Consider the following 26,406-nt stretch of genomic DNA (forward strand, 5'->3'; position numbering starts at 1 on the left):
GTAAATATCTGGAGAAATTCCTGTAGGAATCTCTGATGGATTATATAGGAAAATAGATGAATGAAGTTCTTCTTCTTCTTGGTATTTACGTCCTCACTGGGACAGAGCCTGCTTCCCAGCGTAGTGTTCTTATAACTTCTTCCACAGTTATTAACTGAGAGCTTTCTTTGCCAAAGTTGCCATTTTCGCATGCATATATCGTGTGGTAGGTACGATGATACTCTATGCCCAGGGAAGACAAGGAAATCTCCATTACGAAAAGATCCTGGATCGACCGGGAATCGAACCCAGCCACCTTCAGCATGGTGTTGCTTTGTAGCCGCGGACTCTAACCACTCGGATAAGAAAGGCCCCAATGAATGGTAATGGGGGTACCTGGGTTTATTTATGAAGGGATCTTTGGTCTCTTATCCGGGTAAACTTGTGAAGGAATCCCTGGGGTCATTTCAGGAGGAAACCCTGGGGAAATTCCTGGAGTAATCCTTGGAGGATTACTGGAAGAATAATTTTGAAGATTATACGGGATAAATCCCTGCAGAGATATTTCTGGAGAAACACCTGGATAATTCTTGGAGAATTCCATGGAGAAATCACTTGAGAGAGCCATTTTGAGCAGTTTTAAGACATTTTAAGCCATTTAAGTCATTTTAGGCCATTTAAAGCCATTTAAAGCCATTTTGAGCCGTTTTAAAATATTATAATCCGTTTAAGCCATTTTATGCCATTCTAGGTTATTTTTTAAACAGTTATTTTTTTATTTTGAGCCATTTTAAACAGTTTCAAGCCACATTTAGCCATTTTAATCCATGTTTTACCATTTAAAGCCATTTTAAGCCGTTTTAAGGCATTCTAAGCAATAATGAGTCATTTACGGTAATTTTGAGTCAATTATATCAATTATTTTGGCCTTTGTTATCGATTTTCAGTTTCGAATATAAACCATTTTTAAACATATAAAGCAGTTTTTATCCATTTTAATCCATTTAAGCCGTTTTAAATTATTTAAAGCCATTTTTAACCATTTTAAGCCATTAAGGAATTTTAAGACAATTTAAGCCATTTCAAGCCGTTTTAGGCCATTTTAAGCCATTTGCAGTAATTCTAAGCTGAACCTTCTTGAGGAATCCATGAAAAGTTTTACCTAGAGTAGTCTAGGTAGACATTCACCTAATGTTATCCTTAGAGATCCTAATAGGAATTCTTAGAGTATTTTCTGATAAAATTCCTGGAGGATGATTCCACGGTTAATTTTTGAGGGAATTCCTAAAGAAATCCCCTGAGGAATTTTGAAAAGGCCAAAACGACTCCCTAAAAAAAATCTGATGGAATCCATGAAAGATTACCTGAACAAAATCCTTGCAGGATTTCTCGTTGCGATTTGCCAGCAGGTATTCCTTCCCGTGCATGTATTCTTGGAAGTATTCATGGAGGAATTTCTAATGAAATATCTGGAGTAATCCTTAAAGTGATTGTTCTAGTGTAATACCTGGAGAAAGACTTGGGAGATGTCTCGAATAATTGCTATAGAGTTTTTTTCTGGGTGAATCCTCGAAGGATGCAAATCCACAATTTACCAGGAAAACAGTGTTTTCTCTGATGTTGTTGATTTTATACGATCAAGGTCTGCAGAGAAGTTATTCGTAATTGAGTTTTGCAACTTTAAGGACAAAAAATTGCATAGGGTGGTCCTTATTTAGCTTGAAATTTTGACTCAAACTTTTTTGTTTGATGAAATTTATGACTGCGCTCTTTTGCAAGCTTTTAGAAAATGTTTTTTGAACAACTTTGTAGAAGACTTTTTTGATCTAACTCTTCATTTGAGCTAAGTAAATTGATTCTGATAGTTATGACTTAGGGTGGACCCCAAAAATCAGTTATTTTGGTCTAACTTTTTTGTTTTCAGTTTTACGTGAATGTGGTCTTCATAAGAGTTGTAGAGGAAGTAATGATACACATTATTGCCGAATAGAACAAGTTTTTAATTCTTATGATTTTAAAGTTATAAGCAAATTTAAGTGAAAAACTATGAATGCTTTAGATGCCCGTAACTTATGGAGTTGGTTCGATATTTTTTTTTCTTTTAGTGGCATCCGAAAGACCATACCTTAGGCTATTTTTGCTGCAAAAACAGTGAGAATGTAATTTACTAAAATTTGCATATAACTTCAAAACCACAAAAATTACAAACTTGCAATGTTCAGCAGAAATGTGTATCATAACTTCCTCTACATTTCTTTTGAATACCGCATTTACGTAAAACTGATAACAAAACAGTCAGACCAAAATAACTGATTTGTCAGGTCTACCCTAAATTATAGCTTTCAGAACCCATTTACTTAGCCCTAATGAAGAGGTAGATCAAAAGTGTCTTCCTGAAGTGTCTTCAAAATGACATTTTCTAAAAGTTTGCAGAAGAGCGCTGCCAAAAATGTCATCAAACAAAAAAGTTTGAGGTAAAATTCTAAGCTGAATAAGGACCACCCTATTCAACTTTATTCTTAAAAGATAGCGTTAGCGTTAGCGTTAGCGTTAGCGTTAGCGTTAGCGTAGTTACGGTATACTTCGTAGATTGGATACTAGCAACATTCATGTTTCTTTTTAATAATCTCATCCTGACTACTTTCAAGAACAAGGCAGGGGAGTATACCTTGTTCAAATCATAAACAAGAATACTAAAAGCATGAATATCGCTATTCCCGGCCACGCCCATCTTTACCGTAACTTGGGATAGGGGAAGGAAATGTTGATGTAGCACTTACTTAATGAGAGGCCACCGACTCAGCGACACCCTCATAAGTGCTACGGAGTTGGAGGTTGGGGAAGGTATATTGTCAGGATTCGCCTAGAAAGCTGGCGATAGACCATAAATATTTGTTGTTTAAGCGTTTTCAAATTAATCTTTTGAATGCCGGCAATCAAAAGAGAAAACAATAGCTTATTTATAGTATAAATAGTATTTCGCGAAATGCTTGTCGATTGTGCAGTAATATTTTTGCTCAACAACCAGTAAAAAGCAAAACCGATCCCTCCAGGGTCATCGGATTGTGTAACGATACGCGTAAAAAAAAAAATCACGCCTATTGAAAAACTGTACTGTGCCCATTGAAAAACTGTACTGGGTGGTACTGTATTTTTAGATAATCGAAAAACGAAAGGAAGCGCGTTCGAACTAAACACCCTAGGACACAGTCGGTTTTTCTGCTCAAAATTATACGAAAAGCAGGATCGATCCCTCCAGGGTCATCGAACAGTTAAAAAGCATCCACAACCGATTGTTAGTTGCGTTACACCCGCCCGGACAGAATGCGCAATCTGAACATAATTATCAAACTCCGAAAATAACATTTTCCGTTCAAGAAACGATCAGAAGTTCCACGACGCGAACAAAAACGATCCGGAAGGCTCACAAAAGAAAAAGTATCATACTGGAACAAACTCACCGGATTGATTCTCTAAATTTATGTGCTGCATGTCACTTCCGGATGGTTCGGTGAACTTCGGGCGGCCAAAAACCAACAGTACTGAGGACACAAATCAAACAAATCACTTTTTCATTTTTCACTATTCCATTTCTGAATGTAAAAACGGTCCTGCTTGGGCTTCACGAAGCACTACCCAGCAAGACGCTCCAAAACAGAAGAAAAAAAAAAATCTCCGGCGACGAAAACATGCGCGAAACTGTGAGCTAAATCTATCGAACGACGCAAAACCGAACTGTCCTGCTTGGGCTTCACGAAGCACTACCCAGCAAGACGCTCCAAAACAGGAAAAAACAAAATCTCCGGCGACGAAAACATGCGCGAAACTGTGAGCTAAATCTATCGGACGACGCAAAACCGAACTGTCCTGCTTGGGCTTCACGAAGCACTACCCAGCAAGACGCTCCAAAACAGGAAAAAACAAAATCTCCGGCGACTAAAACATGCGCGAAACTGTGAGCTAAATCTATCGGACGACGCAAAACCGAACTGTCCTGCTTGGGCTTCACGAAGCACTACCCAGCAAGACGCTCCAAAACAGGAAAAAACAAAATCTCCGGCGACGAAAACATGCGCGAAACTGTGAGCTAAATCTATCGGACGACGCAAAACCGAACTGTCCTGCTTGGGCTTCACGAAGCACTACCCAGCAAGACGCTCCAAAACAGGAAAAAACAAAATCTCCGGCGACGAAAACATGCGCGAAACTGTGAGCTAAATCTATCGGACGACGCAAAACCGAACTGTCCTGCTTGGGCTTCACGAAGCACTACCCAACAAGACGCTCCAAAACAGGAAAAAACAAAATCTCCGGCGACGAAAACATGCGCGAAACTGTGAGCTAAATCTATCGGACGACGCAAAACCGAACTGTCCTGCTTGGGCTTCACGAAGCACTACCCAGCAAGACGCTCCAAAACAGGAAAAAACAAAATCTCCGGCGACTAAAACATGCGCGAAACTGTGAGCTAAATCTATCGGACGACGCAAAACCGAACTGTCCTGCTTGGGCTTCACGAAGCACTACCCAGCAAGACGCTCCAAAACAGGAAAAAACAAAATCTCCGGCGACGAAAACATGCGCGAAACTGTGAGCTAAATCTATCGGACGACGCAAAACCGAACGGTCCTGCTTGGGCTTCACGAAGCACTACCCAGCAAGACGCTCCAAAACAGGAAAAAACAAAATCTCCGGCGACGAAAACATGCGCGAAACTGTGAGCTAAATCTATCGGACGACGCAAAACCGAACTGTCCTGCTTGGGCTTCACGAAGCACTCCAACTTTATTCTTAAAAGATGCAAAACTCAAATACGAATAATTTCTCTGATGACATCGAACGTCTTAAACCACCGAGAACAGAGAATGCGCTTTTTTCCTGCTAAATTGTACCAAACGAAACTATTTCACATTGGTTGCAAGAGTATTCCAACGATTTTCCTTCAAAAATGAACTCAGAAACTTTTTGTCTACACGGATAGAAAACAGAATCTCAAAACTATGGTTTTGCTCATGATATCATGATCCCAGTGTGTGTTGTAACCCAACACACGCGTTACATTTTTGGCGCGTTTTGCGTGGAATCGTGAATCAAATGCATGAAAACATGACTCCTGTATCCATTTATGATCGACATAATGAGGAAAAAACTGAAGAACAATGTCACAACGGGATTCAAAACATGAACCTTCTGATTGAAAGCCACTCACTCTATCAAACAATCACTTCGTCGTGTTATCGATGAATTTCGTGACTCGTAAACCATGATTCAAGAATCATTTTTTTTTCGTGTATAACGGCAAACGATTATAAAAATCTTTTTTAATCAATATTAGGGCATAAATAGGGATTCGATTCCCGGTCGGTCTAGGATCTTTTCGTAATGGAAATTTCCTTGACTTCCCTGGGCATAGAATATCATCGTACCTGCCACACGAAAAACGAATGCAAAAATGGCAACTTTGGCAAACAAAGCTCTTAGTTGATAACTGTAGAAGTGCTCATAAGAACACTAAGCTGAGAAGCATGCTCTGTCCCAGTGAGGACGTAAAATCCAAGAAGAAGTAGGGAATGAAAACATGATTGGGGAGGAAAATAAATTTGTCCAAGATTGACCCAAATTACTCCTCTGCGCGACGACGACGACGACGACCGTGTCGGCCTTTCCCCGTGGATGGGGTCCCGAGTCACCCCTGGTCGTGCCGGGGAGTTCTGCAAAACTTGAAACTTCCGTTCACACCTCTTCACTTTCGATTTTCGACCGTTTGGCTGCTGCCAATATCTTCGTCCCTTCCGCCGTAATGATACTCGGAACGGTTCGAACGGAACTCGGGGTGGGCAAGTTTGGCAATCAGTGTTCTCTGTTTTGACTTTTGATTTAAAGCACTCCAAAAAGGGGATTGGGATTGTTTCCGACCTTTGCTCTGAATTGGCTGTTGTTTTCGTGAGTGATGGCCCTTTACTGGAGAGTGCTGATGGATGTCCTCTTGGAAAGAGTTTACTTTATGTTGAGGAAACTGGAGGGAAGAAAAACAAGAAGAATGAAGTTTATTGATTAGTGATACATGAGCAATTTGTATTGGATGTAGAACTTAAACTAAAGTTTATGTTTCTTCTTGGTATCATTTCAACATTGTGAACATCGAGTAAAGGAGACATCGAATTTTGAAACACAAAATCAGTTTAAGTATGATTCAAGAAATCATCGAGGCAGCAACGCTGAATATATGATTAGTTTTACACAACTAAATCATTCATATTAACTACAAAATGATTTCTTCATTCCTCGTCGTGCGCTCTATCGAGACGGTCGCCTTTATTCCGTGCTCTGAACCATTCGTTTTTTCGGTAGAGTTTTTCTCCAAGTGGAGTTTTTTTATCATTCGCTAATCCTACCAGTGAACGAAACGGTAATCGCGCAACACGTGGAAGCAGCTAGTCCTGGCTTAGTCCTACGGCTAGACTGTGCGTCGAAGCATCACCAAAGGGCAAACCGGGGGTCCCTCCTCCCCGTCATCTACCATCGTGCCCATCGCAAACATCAACGCGCTTTCATCGTTGTACCCAGCTCCAGCAGATCGAACGAGCCAAGGTCAGAAAACGCCGCCTGTTTGACTACCTACAGTAAGCAGATAACAAGCTGTAGCACGCTGTGGTTAGGTAAATTGTTCATATTTTCTTGGTTGCATTGTTTGCCGTCGGTCGGACAATTTCATCTACGTTGACTTACACAGTGGTCTCGAAGTGTTTTTTCCCTTGACTAAAATAGAATTTTTTTTTTGCTGAATTATTATTTTTTTTTTTTTTTTTTGTATTATTAATTTGATTTTTTTTTGTGTTGCATTAATATTGATTAACTCACACAGCAGTGCAAAATCAATCAAATCATTTTTTTTTTTTTTTTGGTTATTATTGCTATTGTTATTTTTCTCGAAGCGTGAACCAACGCTACTTTCTGTGAGCTAAATTAAAAAAAGCCCACTTGTAAATATTAGTTAGGTTTTTGATTTTCCCTTGTGTTAATATTACAACACAATGGATCCAAATGATGAAGGCGGGGGCAATTCGCAATTTCTAATATCCTCCGAAGACGAGTCAAACAATAATTTTGTTGAAAATGTCTCCCCTATGGAGACCGGCGTATTAGAAACAGGGTCTTCTCCCCTACAAGGAGCGCCTGAATTACAAACTCCAGTGAGGTTGCCTGAAATCGAACAGTCCATTACCCATCTTTCTGAGGATGAATCTATTGAATCACCATCGTACGAAACATTGGTCAGTCCACAAGTACCAATGGAAACATCCTCTTCGAATTCTTCCTCTGCACATCAACGGCAAGCGCTCCCCTCCACCTTTGGTAAAGCGAACCCCCGCCAGAAAGCTTACCCGCCCGGATCTAAGGGTCCCTTTCTGGTTTTTTTCCGGCCCAAAGGTAAACCGTTAAACAAATTGCAAATCGAAAAAGATTTGGCAAAGTCGTTTCGGGGCATCGAGTCTGTAGATGCACCCAGCCGTGACAAGCTCCGAATCACTGTCAGTGATCGTGAACAGGCAAATAGAATTGCTTCCTACGAGCTCTTCTCGATGGAGTACAGAGTATACATACCAAGTCGAGACATTGAGATCGCAGGGGTTGTCACCGAACCGTATTTGAGTTGCGCTGACATCAAAGCTGGTGCTGGAGGGTTTAAAAACCGTGATGTTCCCCCAGTCACTATCCTTGATGTCAGACAAATGAAGAAGGTGGCTCCTGATGGCACAAAACAGCCCTCAAATTCGTTTTGCGTCACATTCTCTGGATCGGCGCTTCCGGACTACTTGGTGATCGGGAAACTTCGGTTACCCGTTCGCCTCTATAAACCTACGGTCATGCACTGTGATAAGTGCCAACAGATTGGTCATACCACACCTTTCTGTTGTAACAAACCACGATGCGCTAAATGCGGTGAGCAACATGTTGAGGGTGCCTGCAGTACAGAACCTAAGTGTACATGCTGTGGTCAAGCTCCACATGAGCTCACCACATGTCCTAGGTATATAGAGAGGGAGAAACATCAAATTCGATCTCTACAGCAACGATCGAAGCGTTCTTACGCAGAAATGCTGAAGAAGATCGCCCCAGCTGTTGCTCCGCCAGCCCAACCAATAGCTAGCAACAATATCTTCACCTCCCTAGCTGACGATGAGCAAGGTTCTGACTCTGAGGAGGGTGAAGAGTATACTATTGTGCAAACAGGATCAAAGAGAAAGCGAGCTGTTGCTAGACAGCTGCGACATCGTCAGCAAAATTCTCAAAACGCACAGCAGGAACTCCGACCCTCCCTGAAAAAGTCAAGAAGTTTCGAAAAAGCTATCAAAGCAAATCCACCAGGTTTCAGACTTGTCCCTGGAGATTTTCCGTCACTTCCGGGATCATCTAAAACCCCAGATATCCCAGTTTTTCGCCCAGAAAGCCAACACGCAAATATTCCTTCGGCTCGACAGGAAAGTGTCGAAACTTCCGACAAACTAACACTTTCTGGGATTGTGGAAATCATCTTCAAAATATTGGAAGTTTCTCCCGCAACAAGAAACCTCATTAACATGGCTCTTCCTTTCGTGAAACCTCTTCTGAAACGTCTGTTTTCACAATGGCCGATTCTTGATTCGTTCATATCTCTCGATGGATAATTCAACCAACGAGGTCGGGGATATGATCGTAATCCTACAGTGGAATTGTAGAAGCATTCTTAAAAATATTGATGCGTTTAAATTTTTAGTCCACAGCACGCGCTGTGACATATTTGCCCTTAGTGAAACATGGCTCACTTCTGATAAAGATATTTCTTTCCACGATTTTAACATTATCCGTCAGGATCGAGGGGACGGTTATGGAGGGGTGTTATTGGGGATCAGAAAACTCCACTCCTTTTATAGAGTTGACTTCCCCCCGATGACTGGCACCGAAGTAGTCGCATTGCAGGTCACGATACGAGGCAAAAGCTTTAGCATAGCAAGTGTGTACCTGCCGCCGAGCGCCAGGGTATCTCGCAGGGACCTTGCAGCCATCTGCTGCGCTATGCCGGCTCCACGGATAGTCGTTGGCGATTTTAATTCGCACGGTACAGCCTGGGGGTCAATGTATGACGATAACCGTTCGTCCTTGATATACGACTTGTGCGACGACTTCAACTTGACAATTTTAAACACTGGGGAAGCAACACGAGTAAGACCTCCAGCTCCACCTAGCATGTTAGACCTCTCAATCTGTTCGAATTCGCTATCATTGGATTGCACGTGGAAAGTGATTCAAGATCCCCATGGTAGTGATCACCTGCCTATCAAAATTTCTATCACCAATGATTCGTGTCAGGCCCGCCAGATCGACTTAGCGTATGACCTCACGAAACATATTGACTGGGGAAAGTACGCTGAGTTAATCATCGATGGCGTGCATTCGGTCGAGTTACTTCCTCCGTTGGAAGAGTATCAGTTCCTATCCGAATTAATCGTCAACAGTGCTCTTCAAGCACAGCGTCGACCAATACCGGGATCGAAAGTTCGACGTCGGCCACCCACCCCGTGGTGGGATGAGGAGTGCACCGCAGTATATCGGGAAAAATCCGCCGCGTTTAAAGAATACCGGAAACGCGGTTCTCGGGAAAACTACGAGCGCTATACCTCTCTTGAACGCAAGTTTGGTAGCCTTGTCAAAGCGAAGAAACGAGGATATTGGCGAAATTTCGTAAACGGACTTTCGAGGGAAACGTCGATGACAGCATTATGGTCCGCCGGGAGAAGAATGCGCAACGCGTCGTCGGTAAATGAGGATAAAGAACACTCTTCTCGGTGGATCTTCCAGTTCGCTAAGAAAGTGTGTCCTGACTCCGTTCCCGTGTACAGGACGGTTCGCGCTTGTTTGCCAGAGAGAAACGAAGTTGATAGACCCTTTTCGATGCTTGAGTTCTCACTTGCTCTCCTTTCATGTAACAACTCCGCCCCAGGAATGGATAGGATTAAGTTCAACTTGCTCAAAAACCTCCCAGACGTCGCGAAGAGGCGCTTGTTGGACTTATACAATCAGTTTCTTGAAGGCAACATTGTTCCGGATGATTGGAGACAAGTGAGAGTAATTGCCATCCAAAAGCCCGGAAAACCCGCGTCGGATTACAACTCGTACCGCCCTATCGCGATGCTGCAGTGCTTACGCAAGCTGTTAGAGAAGATGATTCTTTATCGGCTTGACAAATGGGTTGAAGTGAACGGCTTTCTCTCAGATACGCAATTTGGTTTCCGCAGAGGCAAAGGAACGAACGACTGTCTTGCGTTACTTTCAACAGAAATCCAACTAGCCTATGCTCAAAAGGAGCAAATGGGCTCAGTATTTTTGGACATTAAGGGGGCTTTTGATTCAGTATGCATAGATGTCCTTTCAGACAAACTTCAAGATTGTGGACTTTCATTATTGTTAAACAACTACTTGTATAATTTGTTGTCTGAGAAACGTATGAGCTTTTCTCACGGTACCTCAACAACTTCACGAATAAGTTACATGGGTCTCCCCCAGGGCTCATGTTTAAGTCCCCTTCTTTACAATTTCTATGTCAGAGACATTGATGATTGTCTCGTGGAAAATTGCTCGCTAAGACAGCTTGCGGATGATGCCGTTGTTTCTGTAACAGGACCAGGGGCGGATGATTTGCAAAGACCACTGCAAGATACTCTAGACAATTTGTCTACTTGGGCCTTGAAGCTGGGTATCGAATTCTCTCCGGAGAAAACTGAGTTGGTTGTCTTTTCTAAGAAGCGTGATCCTGCAAAGGTAGAGCTTCAACTCATGGGTAAGGAGCTTGCTCAGGGTATTTCACACATGTATCTAGGGGTCTGGTTCGACTCTAAATGCACCTGGGGAAAGCACATCAAATATTTGTATCAGAAATGCCAGCAACGAATCAACTTCATGCGTACCCTCACTGGAACATGGTGGGGAGCCCACCCGGAAGATCTGATAAAGCTATATCGAACAACGATTCTGTCGGTTCTCGAATACGGTAGCTTTTGTTTTCAATCCGCCGCGAAAACACACATCCTGAAGCTGGAGCGTATCCAGTATCGTTGTCTTCGGATCGCGCTAGGATGCATGTCATCAACTCATACGATGAGTTTAGAAGTTTTAGCAGGAGTACTGCCTTTATCAGATCGTTTCGCGGAATTATCGCTACGCTACCTCATCCGATGTGAGGTGTTAAATCCATTGGTGATTGGAAATTTTGAAAAGCTAATCGAACGAAATCCTCAAACAAAATTTATGACACTGTACTACTGGTACATGAGTCTGGAGGTTAACCCTTCATTGAATGCTCCAAATCGTAGTTGCTTCCCAGACTTCTCCAGTTCTACTGTAGGTTTTGATCTGTCCATGAAGCAAGAAATCCATGGAATTCCAGATCATCTCCGAAAGGAGTATATTCCACTAATTTTTGCAAACAAGTTCGGTCATGTCAGCAGCGACAGAACGTTTTACACTGATGGGTCAAAAACAAATGATTCCACTGGATTTGGTGTTTATAACGAATTTCATAGTGCCGCCCATAAACTTCAAAACCCATGCTCAGTATACGTCGCTGAATTAGCGGCTATACATTATGCATTAGAGCGAATTGCCTCTCTTCCCTCTGATCGATTTTTCATTTTCACGGATAGCCTCAGCTCCATTGAGGCTATACGTTCAATGAGGCCGTTAAAGCACTCCTCGTATTTCCTTCGCGAAATACGATCTTCATTGAGTGCTTTATCGAATCACACCATCACCTTGGTATGGGTCCCTTCACATTGTTCGATACCGGGCAATGAGAAAGCAGACTCACTCGCCAAGGTGGGCGCTATGGAAGGCGATATTTATGATCGTCAAATCGCCTTCAATGATTTTTTTGCAATTGCTCGTCAGCAAACCCTGCTCAGTTGGCAACAGAAATGGGACAATGGTGACTTGGGTAGGTGGTTGCATTCCATTCTCCCTCGGGTGTCCAGGAAGCCGTGGTATAAAGGGTTGGACATGAGTCGAGACTTTATCAAGGTAATGTGTCGGCTGATGTCCAACCACTACTCTTTGGGATCGCATCTCTATCGAATAGGGCTCTCAGACAGTAACCGTTGCGGTTGTGGTGCAGGATACAGAGACATCAACCACGTGGTGTGGTACTGTTCCGAATACGGCATTGCCAGATCCGATTTATGTGAATCCCTCAGGGCCCGAGGGAAACCAGATAAGGAAGACATTAGAGATGTTCTGGGTAGGCTGGATTTCGATTACATGATGCTTATTTACAAATTTTTGAAGCAAAATGATGTCATTGTCTGATTTCCCATTCTCGCTGTCCACATAGTTCCCTTTCTGGTTTCGTTTGTCCACCTTGTCCCCTCGAAATACGTTTGTTTGTACCGTTACAGGTTGTCGTCATGTCCACTCTACGGTTGACCTGCAGCAACAACGATACTCACTACCACGCTGAACGTCAACATGTAAACCTTAACCCTATCCTCTCCTTCATTTTTTTGTTATCCTTAACCTCGGCCAAACCGCGAGTTTTACGGTTCCCCAAAACTAATATAGATTATTAAGAAGCAATTATGAATTTGTAAAAAAAAAATCAATTGAATTCGGCTCCGTTATGCCTAGTGGCGCTTGAGCCTGTTAAATAAACGTTAAAGTAAAAAAAAAAAAAAATGATTTCTTCTCTGCTATGAAGCAGTTTCATACCATGTATGTAAACAGCTATGACAATATAGGTTCATATGTTATAAAAATATACGGTTTGCTGAGATAAAATAAATTATTTTCTATGAAAATAATGTACGAAACCTGGGAGGGAGGCATAGATACTACACACGAAATAAAGAACAACGTTTGTTTGAACTGCAAGATAACTCCAGCTTGCCAACAACAATCAAGGCAGGCTTGGGGAAAATCGCTAGTTTTCTTTTGTTGTGTACTTTCGATCTTTCCTGACAAACATGGAAAAAGGGCCACAGTTTTCTATGCACTATGCACAATATTCATTTTCATTGGAAAAAGTAAAACGATGCGTTTTTCAATGCTTTATAATCAATCAGATTGAATCACACTTGCATTGTGTGCATGAATTGATTTTCATTCGATTTTTGTCACTCTTGATGAAATGCGAAAATGTGTTTTAATCAGTTACGCGCTTTTTCCATGTTAGTCCAATGTTTGAGATTTGGGCTCACAGTGACAGTTCGTGGCAGCGGAATCCCGGCTCACTATGACGTACAGAAATTTTGTATTGGTTTCTCCCTCCCAGTACGAAACCATTTCAGAAAACAACGAAAAATCAAGAAACGATCAATGTTGTAATACTTTACTTTCACTATTAAGTCTAGTAACGATGGTGAAAGAAAAACACAACAAATACGAAAATGCTCTTCTACGAATTGCGAAATGTGCTTTTTATGAATGTATCAAAGTTGCAAAATCGCGAAATTTTGACAAGTGCAAATATTTTAAATGTAAAACGGATAAAATGCGAAAAGCTGTTTTCAGTGCATGACTAGGTTCTCAAACTTAATATGAAAACACAGAATATCGGGATATAGAGAGTTAACTAAAGCTTTCAGAACATAATGCAGAGGAATAGACAAATAGTTTACTAATATTCTTAATATTCATGGTTTTCGGGGTCCGTGAGCAATAAGGCTGTCAGAGAGCTTTAATAAAAGACATGAGCTTATATTCAAGAGGGGCGCTGGACATTTCTTTATTTTTTTTTTCTGAAAATAGTCGTGTAATGAATTTATTATTAAAATGTACAAAAAAAAAAGTTTAGTGGACGATTTTTGTTCTTTGGATAAAGTATTACACTAGAGATCGGAACAGCATGCAACGTCAAGAGGCAAAATCGAGAACCGTTCATCAAGAGAACTGGTGTGAGAATCAAACTCACATTCCTCTGTATAATACGCCTAAATACTTTAAAGCACTAATAACACGTAAGTAAGATATGATCTTATGAAATCTGTATAAACAACTACCGTTTACTGGTTACTGTGTCACGCGGTTTCATCTCTGCGGATGTGAATGTAGTTTTGTGTTTAAATTATATATTTCTCCAAAATTAATAAAAAATCTAGACCATGTCAAGTACGGTAGTAACGAACATGAATAAACTATTGATTATAAACAAGAACTTAAATATGGTACCAGACTAAATCTTGTGTGCTTGAACTCGAGTTGCGTTACAGATTCCATCAACAAAATCTGTAATCTCTTGTTAATTGAGAAAAAAACAATAATACATATTTTGTTTATAAGTTGATCATTTTTTAGAAATGACATAACTTCTCTCTTGGCTCTCTTGAAGATAAATTTATAATTATTTAAGATGATTTAAGATCTCCGCGTTTATGGATGGTTGTACAAGTAATGAGTAACATTTTGAAAAAATAAAACGCTTGTCCATGTATCATTTGATTATTTTAGACCAGTAGATATACAATTGAGGTTTCCAGCTCAGTTCACACCGAAATTAAACTAATCATAGCTAAAAGTTGTTGTATCTTTCCATTCTTCTGTTTCACAAACTAGGCAAACAATCTGTAGTTACGTCAACATACATATATATCAAAATATATCGGTTGGTATATCAAGCTCAAGCATTCCACGTTATATGTATAAAGTACATTTTTGAGTATATGTTACTCTATATCGACCACTAAAGAGAATTAATGTTGAAAAAGGCGCAACAATATTCACAGTGTCGAACCTGGAAAGTCAGGGAATTCATTTGTTTATCCGGGAAGTCAGGGAAAGTCAGGAAATTTCACTAGAGGTCAAAAATATCAACAACATACTACAACATCAAACACGTTAATTGTCTGCGATGTTATCAATTAGGCATTCTCAGCAATACAATAATCATGATGTTTTCATTGAATACGATTTCTGCACGAAATTAGTGAATGTATCGTTCACAATAGCAGCTCATCATTGAGAAAACGCTCTTATTCATACTAGAGTCTATTTCACTACCTATATATAGCCTTAGAATTTAATTTTTCTGGAACAAAAAACATCAACAGTGCTCTCCGAACGATTGATTGATTGATTGATTGATGGGTTTAAAAGAAAAAAAAAATGCCGTTAACTATAATCACCAGTTTTCCGATTTTTTTAAATGACTTGATTTGAGTGAGAGCGTTACTTCTGAACTGTATCAGGAGCTTTATTTCTTCTTTTTCATTTTTTTTTTCTTAGAATACACTCAGGAAATCCTCCAGAAATTCTTAAGATTCTTTTAAAAATGTCTCATGAAATTCCTTTCCGAATAATTTCACAAACGAAAGGCTTTCTGAATAACTTCTCGGAAGAAATTGGTTTTGGTAATCCAGAAAATCTGTAGATAGCATAAATTCTAGGATTTTAGCTTGAAGGAATCTCCTAAATAATGTATTAAAATATTGTTAAAAGTCTTTGTGATATTTATAGAAGATTTTGAAGAAGTTTCTTAGAACAAGAGAGAGAGAGAATTATATCCCGTTAGGTTGAATTCCGTTAGGCCGAATGTTGTTGGACTGAATGTCGTTAGGCCGAAGGCCATTAGGCCGAACACCATAAGGCCCAAAAGGTGGTTAGGCCGAAAATGTCATAGTTCTAATGAACCGTAAGGTCGAATGGGTAATTACCGTAATCCGGGGTGTTATTGATCGCAATGATCCTCCTCGTAAAAAGTTCGAATCAACATTTATCGATGAAATATTTTCAAAGCATGAATTGTAATTCTGTACATGCGTTATTTTTAAATTTTTGGAACCAATGAATTTTATGATTATGAATGAGACGATTTAAAAATCATGTCTCACATGAGTGCTGAAAACGATTTGAGTAAGAGAAATGCGGTTGTTACTATATATAACATTCCGTTGTCAAAACTTTCATAAATATGTTAAGCAAAATCCACAAATTAACATAAGGAATGCAGAATTTCCATAGAAAATTGTCTATATTTAGGCGTATTCCGCAATTCAATGTGTTTTTAATTTTGAAATGACTCAAAAAGTAAATGATTTGTAAGAGTTTGGCCTCTATATTCGTCTTCAGGGACAATGATTTGAATTTATAAAGATATATTTCAATATTATTGAACGTCATTTTCATGGGTGATCAATGTTACCCCATATTACCTAAATAAAAAAATCACTTAACACATTTTTTATACATGCTTTAAACTTTCATGAAACAAAATACAGTATATAGACATGATCAATGGGTGACAGTACTTGGTTGAAAAATGTAAAACTTGCATTACATGCATTTTGAATTGAAAATTTTAAAATATAAAAATATCAATGCTACCCGAATTACGGGAATCTATGACATTTGGTCGAAATACATTTGGTTGAACGACACTTAGTCAAATGACGTTTGGTCGAAAGTACATTTGGTCGAACGGACATTTCGTCGAATGGACATTTGGTCGAAAAGGTTTAGTTGCAACAGAAAGCATATGATATTTGGTCGAACCCACGTGGAAAGAGTTGTGCTTGAATCTAAATCGTATGGAAACCAAGTTTTACGTTTAGTCTTACTACCGTCGAGAGTAGCATTTTGTCGCTAATAATAATGAGTAATGAATAATTGAAAAAGTACGCAAAGAATCGCAATTCAGTCCCATCTGTAAGAAGTAGGCATTGAGAAATGAGCGGTGAAGGTTCCAAAGTCGTTTTTCATACGAATATTCACAAAATTCCAGAGAATTGAAACATGTTCAAGTTCAAATGAAACGTTCAAAATTTGCACTTCACTACGATATCTTTCCGAGAAAAATACAAAGATGACCAAAAAATGGTTCATTTTTGTGTAAAACAGTGTGGAAATCTGTAGTGGGACTGATATGAGTTTATTTTTATTATGGGACAATTTCACTTGCTGCTTTTTCCTAATTTCATCGAACAAATTATAGTATCTCATTGAGGCAGCTGAAAGAGCATTGGAAGATGCTGTTGAAATCTGAACTCAACTCAATTTTGATTAAAATGCGGATAGGACTGACTTGCGATTCACGCCAGTATATGTGATTAGCAAAAATTTGATATTCATTTTTATGGACGCTCTACCGTTCAGGTATGTTCTAAGATTCGAGATAAGCTGATCTTACATGGAAACAAGCCAACTTTTGTCACCTCAGTGAACTCGTCTTTCCTTACCCGATGCATAGAATAAGCACAATTTTTATTTTTAATAATCCAAAGTTTCTACTGCAAACTCTGTTATTCACCCGAGGTCATCGAAATCATATATTTGCTTTAGGAATGTTATTGAGCTGGACGTCATAATAAGCCAATTTGCTATAAGTAGAGTTACCGACACCTAACATTCACTTCGCGATAAAGGTTTTTCTTAAAGCTAATTTTTCCCGCAATTTTTTCTGATTTCCGCATTCAAAAATCTTACCCACGTCCGTGAGCTGCAAGACCCGGAAAGCAAAAAAAGATTCCGAGCACTCTCTCCGAATGCTTCCATCTGGTGAGCTGATCTTCATCGCGAAGAACGATGATATTTTAAAAGAATGATAAATGAAGAAAACATGAAGTGAACATAATCACTTCGTTTAGTAATAAAATAACTTGTTGAGCACTTTTTCAAAGAATGATGATATTTTAAAAGAATAATAAATTCACTAGAGCTAAGTGTTTCAGTCAATGGAAAAAAAACTACTAAAAACATCAATAATCATTGAAACTTTAGATTTTGGCATAACTTTAAAATACAAATAAAAAGTTGTATTAAATTTAAAAATAGGACTACGTAAAAAGTCCAATTTTTTTGAACAACAGTTAATGATTCAGATTATTCAAAAGAATACGTTATCTTATCACTTTGCAAACTTAGAAAACAACAATCAATTTTACCAAATGATCTTTCAATAAACCTCAATCAAATTTCCGTTCAACGAAACATCATTTGACCAAAATAAGTGTTCTAAAGCCATTCGACCAAATGTCCTTTCGACCAAATGTACTTTCGACCAAATGTCATTCGATCAGACGTCATTCGACCAAATGTCATTCGACGAAATGTCCTAAAGCCGAATTACGGATAGATCAGGATAATTTGAATCCGCTGGATGAATTTTTAGGTCGAATTGTTAGTTGTTAGATCAGGATAATTTTCATTACCTAACCGCTGTGAATTATAACTAGAAGAACAGCCTATTTTGAAGAGAAGGAAAAAACACTTATGAATGTGTTAGACATTCGAAATAGTAGTAAATTATCAAATATTTTTTTGGACTAACGATCCTTTCGGCCTATCGACATTCGGCCTAAATACCTGTACCCCCTTTTTCTTTCTTTGTCAATGAGATTTTCAGCCGTAGGCTTGTTCATCTCATATCATAAAACTTATTCTTAGAGCATTATTCAATTCCTGAATGCAGTACGTTTAAGAATCTTTAGATAAATTTCTCAGGAAAGAGTATCCTAAAATAGTAACCTGTATAAATTACCTATAACGAATCATTGTGAAGAATTATTGAAAGTACATATTAAGGTGGTTTAAAAACTCATTGTTGCTGCACACCGCTCATTAAACTCTCAATCATATTCTGAGCATCCTCCCAAAATATGAGCTCATTAGGATGAAAACTGGGACTACACGAGTCCTTCAAAGTTTATATGGGAACTCCTATGACAAAAGCAAGCCATTCGTGCAATCGGTAATAGTCTTCGTCCATGTAGTCTTGAGAGTTGGAGCTACGCTAATACTGTTTGATACATGCGTCAACTAAAACTTTGCCGAAAACCATGCTCAAATCAGTCGCCTCAGTAATTAGTTTTTGATTTTTGTATGAGTTGAAAATCTTCGGCTATAATAATTGAGTTGCTCGGCAGGCATCACTGAATATATGCAGTGAAACATAGTAGCCATGATTTGTGTGTGCTATCTTTTTCACCACATGCAGCAATGTTGCCTGTTCAAAAAATAAATGAGCACTGTTGAAGAATTTCCATCTGGATATAAATCATAGTATCAGCATAGTTCTAACCCTCGAAAGCATATAGGCAAACACTTTGACCGATTTAATTATTCTTGGAGAAATTTAAAACAGAATTACTAAAACAAATGGAAGGCCCAAACGCAAAGGAGTGTAAGTGACGTTTTGGTCGGGTTTAAGCAAGATACACTCAAAAATTCGACTGTTTGTAAGCTATACAATGGTATTTGTAGGCGTTTTTCCGTCTAACAGAAAAAAATAACACGATCCAAAGAGTATTGGCTTGTTATTTCACCCACAAACAATTTGTATGGAATGATAAATTGTTGAATAACTTGAAAGTCAATTTTTTCAACGCTACACACTTAGAAAATATCACCGACTTCGGTAATTTTTTTACCGAAATAAAAACCGCTGAGCGCTCGGTAATGCTTTCGGTAAAGTTAAGAATTACCGAATAATCTGTAACTTTAATCAACACACAGCTGTCAAAAATTTACAGTATGTTCGTAGAATATTACCGACCGAAATGTTAAATAAATTACCGAACGCTTTGTTCGTAACAGCAGGTAGAATAGAATAGAATTATAAAAAAAACAACGAAATTTATATTGGAATCAAATGTAATGAATCAATTTATTTCGCGAATTATGCTGTTTCCTTTTCTTTAGATGAAGAGTAGGCCATTGAACACCGTCAGCGGGATCAGGTAGGACATCGGACAACAATCCTGGCTGTTTACCCCCTATGAAGAAAACCGCTGCCGGTGCGATTCCGTCATGGGTAGTTGTGCTCGTAACGCGATGCTGCAATCCGGGAACGTAAATTGGCGGCTGTATACTACAACGAAAACATTTATTTCCATCTTCATAGAAACACTCTGGTCATACTTACGTAAAATACGTATCGGACGCTAATCGCGCTGCTGTAGTTAAAAAAAACAGATGCTATTCATCTGATCTTGTTGATTAGCACTTAGACACAAACATGGTGGCCTCAGAATTTTCAAATTACCGTTTGTTCGGTAAAGCATTGAGCATATTGAACTGAAGTACGGTAAAAACTTACAGTCTACGGCGAATCTAAACGATTTACAGTTTTTTCGGTAATGAAACGACGATTTCGGTAAAACTCGTGGAATATTGTTTTGATTTTTTTTATACATTTAAGGTTTTTCGGTAAATCTCGTCTGCATTACCGAAACCTCAGTTAAATATTTATTTACAGTACGTTTCCGGTAAGATAATTTACCGAACAACGAGAAAAAATCTAAGTGTGTAGGTTTTTGTCGCCTACATCCTTTTGCCTTCCTTAGCCGAGTGGTTCGATTCTGCGGCTACAAATCAATGCCATGCTGAAGGTGTCTGGGTTCGATTCCCGGTCGGTCCAGGATCTTTTCGTAAAGGAAATTCCCTTGGCTTTCCTGGGCATAAAGAATCATCGTACCTGCCTCACGATATGCGAATGCGAAAATGCCAACTTTGTCAAAGAAAGCTCTTAGCTCATAACTGTGGAAGTGCTCATAAGAACACTAAGCTGAGAAGCAGGCTCTGACCTAGTAGGGATGTTAATGCCAAACAGATGGCCCCACGAAACAGCTTCCAAAAGGATTTCTGTTCCATTACTCGATACTACCATGAGTCGATGGTCCCTTCAATATCGACTCATGGAGGTTTGACTGTATTAGGTATGGGAATATTGACTACGATGGGGGAGGAGGGTGCTAAAAATTGGCCAAAAAATGCCACGTTATTTATGGATGGTCCCTTAAGAATTTTCCAAAAGAAATTTCCAGGGAAATATCTGTTGAATTTTTTGCACTTATTTTCCGAGATAGTTCTTAATCAATGGAATATTACCTTGTAAAAACTTGAAGTACGGTTCAAAAACGTTTGTAATTCATCAAAAGAGTAAAGATAACTTTGATTCGTGCAAATAATGGAATATGTAGCTTCGAAAATCTTACATATTTCGGTTCAATTTACCATTTCAGTGGTCTGAAATTTCCCTGAAAGTCGACTTAAAGATCAGGGAAAGTCAGAGAATTTTATTTTTAAAACTGCGTGGAATTACGATTGCCGTAATCCGCGGTAACACTGATCAATTTTTAATATGTCTTAAAAATTTCGTTTGAAAATGCAAATACTCGGCTCGCGGCCGCATCTCTCCATCCTCGGTTCTGCCCCCCGCTCGCCAAATCGATATGCACTTGATCCGCCCACCTAGCTCGCTTCGCTCCACGCCTTCTTGCATCAACCGGATTCGAAACGAAAACCATCTTTGCAGGGTTGCTGTCCGGCATTCTTGCAACATGCCCTGCCCATCGTATCCTTCCAGCTTTGGCCACCTTCTGGATACTGGGTTCGCCGTAGAGTTGGGCGAGCTCGTGGTTCATCCTTCGCCGCCACACACCGTTCTCCTGCACACCGCCGTAGATCGTCCTAAGCACCCGACGTTGGAAGACTCCAAGTGCTAATCGTTAGTAACTATAATATTTTTCTTTTTTTTTTTTTTCTAATGGCTATTCATAAAGTATTCTAGCAACTTGTCCCATTGTTTTTATTATTTAAGTTTTAGTTTGCTGTGAAATAGTGGCCCAAAGTCACCCTTATGGTCCAATGTCACCCCGCACGACGGTACTTATGACAGTTCCGACAACTGGATCGTTCTTATCGATACCATTTTTAGTAACAACCGCATTTTCCTTACTCATATCGTTTGCAGAAATCATGTGAAACATGATTCTTCGATAGTGTCATTCATTATGATAGAAATCATTGTTTATAAAACTTGACAAATTTGCACATGTCCTAAACTCAATTTTTGCAACAATCTTAATTTTAATTAACTCATTCATATAAGAAAAAGAAGCATCATTCATGCTTTGGAAATATTTCATCAATTTCGATTCGATTCGATTTTTTTAAGATATGTCACCCCGGTTTACGGTATTGTGCTCTCCACTGTGGAGTGACTGTAAGTTTAAGAGGTACCTGAAGAAGGCCTAACATCAGCATATATGTGGATATTCATAGTACTCAATTATAATTAATAGCACTACCACAACTCCCGCAATAGCATTGCATTTGATATTAAACTGCTTCATTTTATTGATATCAGATTCTAGAATGTACCTACTATCATGTTCTGTTTCTTATAAGCCAATTAACTTAAAACATGAGAAATTTTGCAATCATGTTAAACCAAACTTCCTTACTGCGTACCAAAACATTTTTTTAAGTACCATGTCATGTCAGTCTTTAAATTTCCATAATTCTATATGAGATAGTGAGTGGATTCTAATGAATTATAAAGACTGCACAGTCTTGTCCGGTAGTCTGTTCAACTTCTTAACAACCACTGCATTTATTGATGCCATTTTTATAGATCCATACCAATTTCCCGGATGGAGTAAATATTGTGAACGTTGGAAACATTGGGCATTGAAATTGGACTCCTGGAAATTAAAGTTCTTGAAATCAAATTTTATAGGAACGCAGAACTCACTAAAATTAAGACTCAATATTCTCAATATTCAATTATTCAGTATGTCTCAAATAAGGAATAAAATTAAATTTTCCATAGCATTTCATCAGATATATATCAATTATCCCCAGAAATGAAGCAAGATATAAGAAATTATTCAAAGATTTTAGAAGTAACTTAGTTTTCGGTAAATGTATGCAAAAATTGCATCTAAACTTACTTATGTGGCTCTTGAAATTCCATCTTGTGCCTTGTAGAATAATATAATCTCATGAAGTCTATTGGGATCTTTTGGGATATTTATTTCTCTCTGCAAATAGTTGCAGCAGACGGGGTTGGTGGTCTAATGGCAACCGCTTCTGCTTCATATGCAGAAGGTCTTGGGTTCAATCCCAGGCCCGTCCCATTCCTCGTACTTAGTAGTTGTATCTTTCACTTGCTTCTATCTACAGCTCTTAATATATCACAGTTGATGTATCTATCTCAGTTCATAGCATTTGCTAGAACCTGAGACGGACAGAAATAAACCGTTTCCCTACGCTTCCACTCGTTCATCATTATAGCTTGCCTTCCTTTACGCCTGATACATAGGCCGTCTGCTAACCAAACCAGCAAGCCTCTCTGCCATAAAAATTACCCCACCCTTTCACCCTTCCCGCATGAACTGGCGTTGACGCAGTGGTATATACGGTCAACCGTGGAACCCAGTTGAATGCTTCATCAATTCCTTCCCCTTCACCTCATTGGTCTGCATTCTGACGTGGCAGGCACCATTGTTGCCTAAAAATAGAAGACCACCAGCACTTATACACTGAGGATGCCTGTTTATCCCAAGCAGTCATCTGGTTGGTTCCTTGTGTAAGTGCAGCTGATCTGGCGATACTGGAGTAGCATCCACGGGCGGCCAATCATGCTCAAGCTCAAGCTCTCTGCAAATAGTTGCAGCATTTTCTACAGATGTCTGTCACAGATCTGATTGGAAGCCCTCCATAGGTAATCAAGAAATTCGATAGGAGTATGCAGTAAGTATCTTCAAGACTGTACCACCAAAGAATGGTTTGAATTTAATATTTTTTGAACGAACTCGCCTACAATTTTGCTAATTGCTAGAAATCTTTACAGGAACGTTTAATTTCGACAGTTTTATTTTAAAACGAATTTGTTATGAGCTCCGCCAATAGTTCTTCAAGGATCTCAGGGACAGGGACGTTCAACTAACTTGAGAGAGATTTTTAAGCTTCCTGCTCTGATGAACTCTGCAAGAACAGAACCAAAAATTATATCAAAAATACCTCTAGAGGCGTTCATCATAAAAATATTACCTGTAATTGCACAGCAAAAACTAAATTCTTATCGGCTTACGAATTCTCGCTGTGTATTGGAAATCGGACGTAAGTGAATTTGATTACATACTTCCGTTTTACAACAATAATCCACTCATCACATAATCGCATTCATTTGACGAAAATGTGAAGAAACCTATTACGAGAAGCTACACAAAACTTTTTCCTCATCGAACTCAGCGTATTTAGCGTGGTACTTGCTCGCTAGATCATGGTTGAGTGCGATTTCAATTCATTTTTTTAAATTTATTTTTCCAACCGGTACTATCGATTGCTAGACTCCGATTTTCAGCTATCAGCAGTTGGTTTAGTACGTTTGAAATATGTAGTGAAAGGCTCCATAAAGCCGAGCAGTATCCGGAAAATAAATATATCATGATCCAATCAATATGCATACATGCAGTATTAGCAGAAAAAGAAGCTGTTACAGAGGCTAACGATTACACATCTTTGAAAAAATGCTTGAAACTATTTGGAAAATGAGTACAATGTAATTAATTCAGTAAGACAAAACTTCAAGTTATTTGTAGTTCGTTATTCAAATTTCAGCAAAATTAGTATCCACGATACAAAACCCTTAACTTGGGCATTTTGTATGGAAATACAGAATCTGGTTACTCACTTACTGTACGTCTTGAAGTAAAGATTAATTTTTGTTATCTTTATTTCAAGGCAAAGTTTAACTCAAATAACCCATACAAGATGCTTTGAATTGGTAGCTTATGACTCCTACTGGAGAGGAACATTAAATAAACCACAAATTAAATAACTTCGAAATGTTTCAGAGTTGTGTCCGGTATTGAAGGTCACCTTCCTATATTAACAAATGTTCATATGAAATACATCATCAAAAACAAGCTTAAATTCGGATTGATATATCCAAAGTTAGTGGTCATATTACAATATTTTTTTAGTATCGAATTTGACGGCTTAGGTATTCAGTAGTAGAGAATCTCCCCCTAATGTTACACTACATTTACGACGGGATTGATGTTCAGCTAAAATAACGTGTCATGACACTTTATTTTTGGCCCCTCTCCGACTCTCTCCCTATCTGAAAAAAAAAACTTGCTATGCTTACTAATCCTTGAAATTTCACTTACTCTCATGTAGCTCTTGCTTCCAAGAATTTCTTGCATATAATGTTGAATACAAGCTGTACATATATGTACCTATGATGAGAACTTCTGTTGGTTATCAATCTCATCTAACTACTGAAAATTGCATGCAAAATGTTGGCGATCATGGTCAAAAAAATTGAGAGACTTGCAACTCGAGACTAATTCTCTTCCCATAAAGGCTAACAACGACTTGTTACTTCTAAACTGCCACCAGTGTCAGTTTCAGATGGACTAGTAGCTTTCAATCTATTGTCCACTTTTTAAACAATATCTAGATGTTCTGCCGTTGGGTACTAATTGTAGTCATTGTACGCACTCAAATTCGGAAATCGATCTCGATAAACAGATTCACCGATTCACTATCATTTTTTATTCTCTAATTTATGGTTTCAGAAAGTTAAGTAGTTTGATTTGATTATCAAGTACAAGAAAGTCGACTAATTCGAAGTTTCAACAGAAAAGCTGGGTGTTTTTTTTTTTAATCTCTTAGAAATGAAAGTTTAAAAATAGTTTTTAAGTGTACAGCCATTCTGCGTATTCTTCAAAGTTCATATACTTTGACTTAACAGATTTGAAGCCGAAAAAATTTATGTTAATTGATGTTCGTAAAATTATGAGCAACCATGCGCCTCCATAAATTTCATCATTGATCCTGAAGAAGAGAAGTTGAAATTTTTAACTTTATGAAACCAGTAACAAAATTTAGCATATGCTTCATATCTCAAAGTACGCGATTTATATGCACATCAAACCGATTGAAATCTCGCAAAACTGTTTTCTTCGTAATACAAATATCACCTATAGTCTACATTTCTCGTACTCACTTCCACTACTTCCAACTAGACCGAGCACATCTTTCAACGATGTGGCGAGCCTTCGTCACTTCGTCACCTTGCCGGAAGCACCTTTCCAATCAGTTCAACCAACGACCACCATCCACTAAAAGCAACAAAATCCCCCTGCGGTTCCCTATTCCACTCTGCTCCACTCGCTTGGAAATAATCACGCACGCACCTCACGCGACTACCGCACCGTTTCCGTTTTCCGGCTAGACCAGGCGATAACGACGAAAAGCGAATTACGATAACAATAGCAAAGAAACCGAAACCGACCGATCGGCGAACGGCGAGAAAGCGCACACCTGATGGCCCTCCAACGAATTCCAACCAACTGATTCGATAATCTTTGGACCAGCGTCGAGAAAGGCGTCAGGACTTGGCCCCAATTTTTTTTGTTCCAGTCTGTTTTGCTCCATTCCTGCCTGGACCCCGTTTTCCTCCATGGGGTCCCACGCCGCGCCAGCACCTTCGCCTTTTCAGGACGCAAGAAAATGCTCCCCATCGTGTTTATGCGCTGCATATTTGCGAGATTTCTGTCACATGTTGTCGGGCGCATCAGCGGGATGCGCTCTCTTCCTTACTCTCTTCTCTGATCATTGAGAGAGAATGTAAAAGTGCAGTTTTATGTGTTGCACGACAAGTTTTGAAAA

The 26,406-nt window shown here is 39.1% G+C and overlaps 1 protein-coding gene across 2 annotated transcripts in view; it reads right to left on the reverse strand.

Annotated features, from left to right (window-relative positions):
* Window positions 1-26,094, reverse strand: part of LOC5574559 (connectin) — a 764,796-nt gene extending 738,702 nt beyond the window's left edge. For both annotated transcript variants that reach the window (XM_021849123.1, XM_021849121.1), the window contains exons 1-2: window positions 25,742-26,094; window positions 5,896-5,995 (exon numbers count right to left, since the gene is read on the reverse strand). The gene's annotated coding sequence lies outside the window, so the exon portion shown is untranslated. The remainder of the gene's footprint in view (window positions 1-5,895; window positions 5,996-25,741) is intronic.
* Window positions 26,095-26,406: the final 312 nt, after the last annotated feature.

Source organism: Aedes aegypti, chromosome 3 (assembly GCF_002204515.2).
Source record: "Aedes aegypti strain LVP_AGWG chromosome 3, AaegL5.0 Primary Assembly, whole genome shotgun sequence".
Taxonomy (NCBI): Eukaryota; Metazoa; Arthropoda; class Insecta; order Diptera; family Culicidae; genus Aedes; species Aedes aegypti.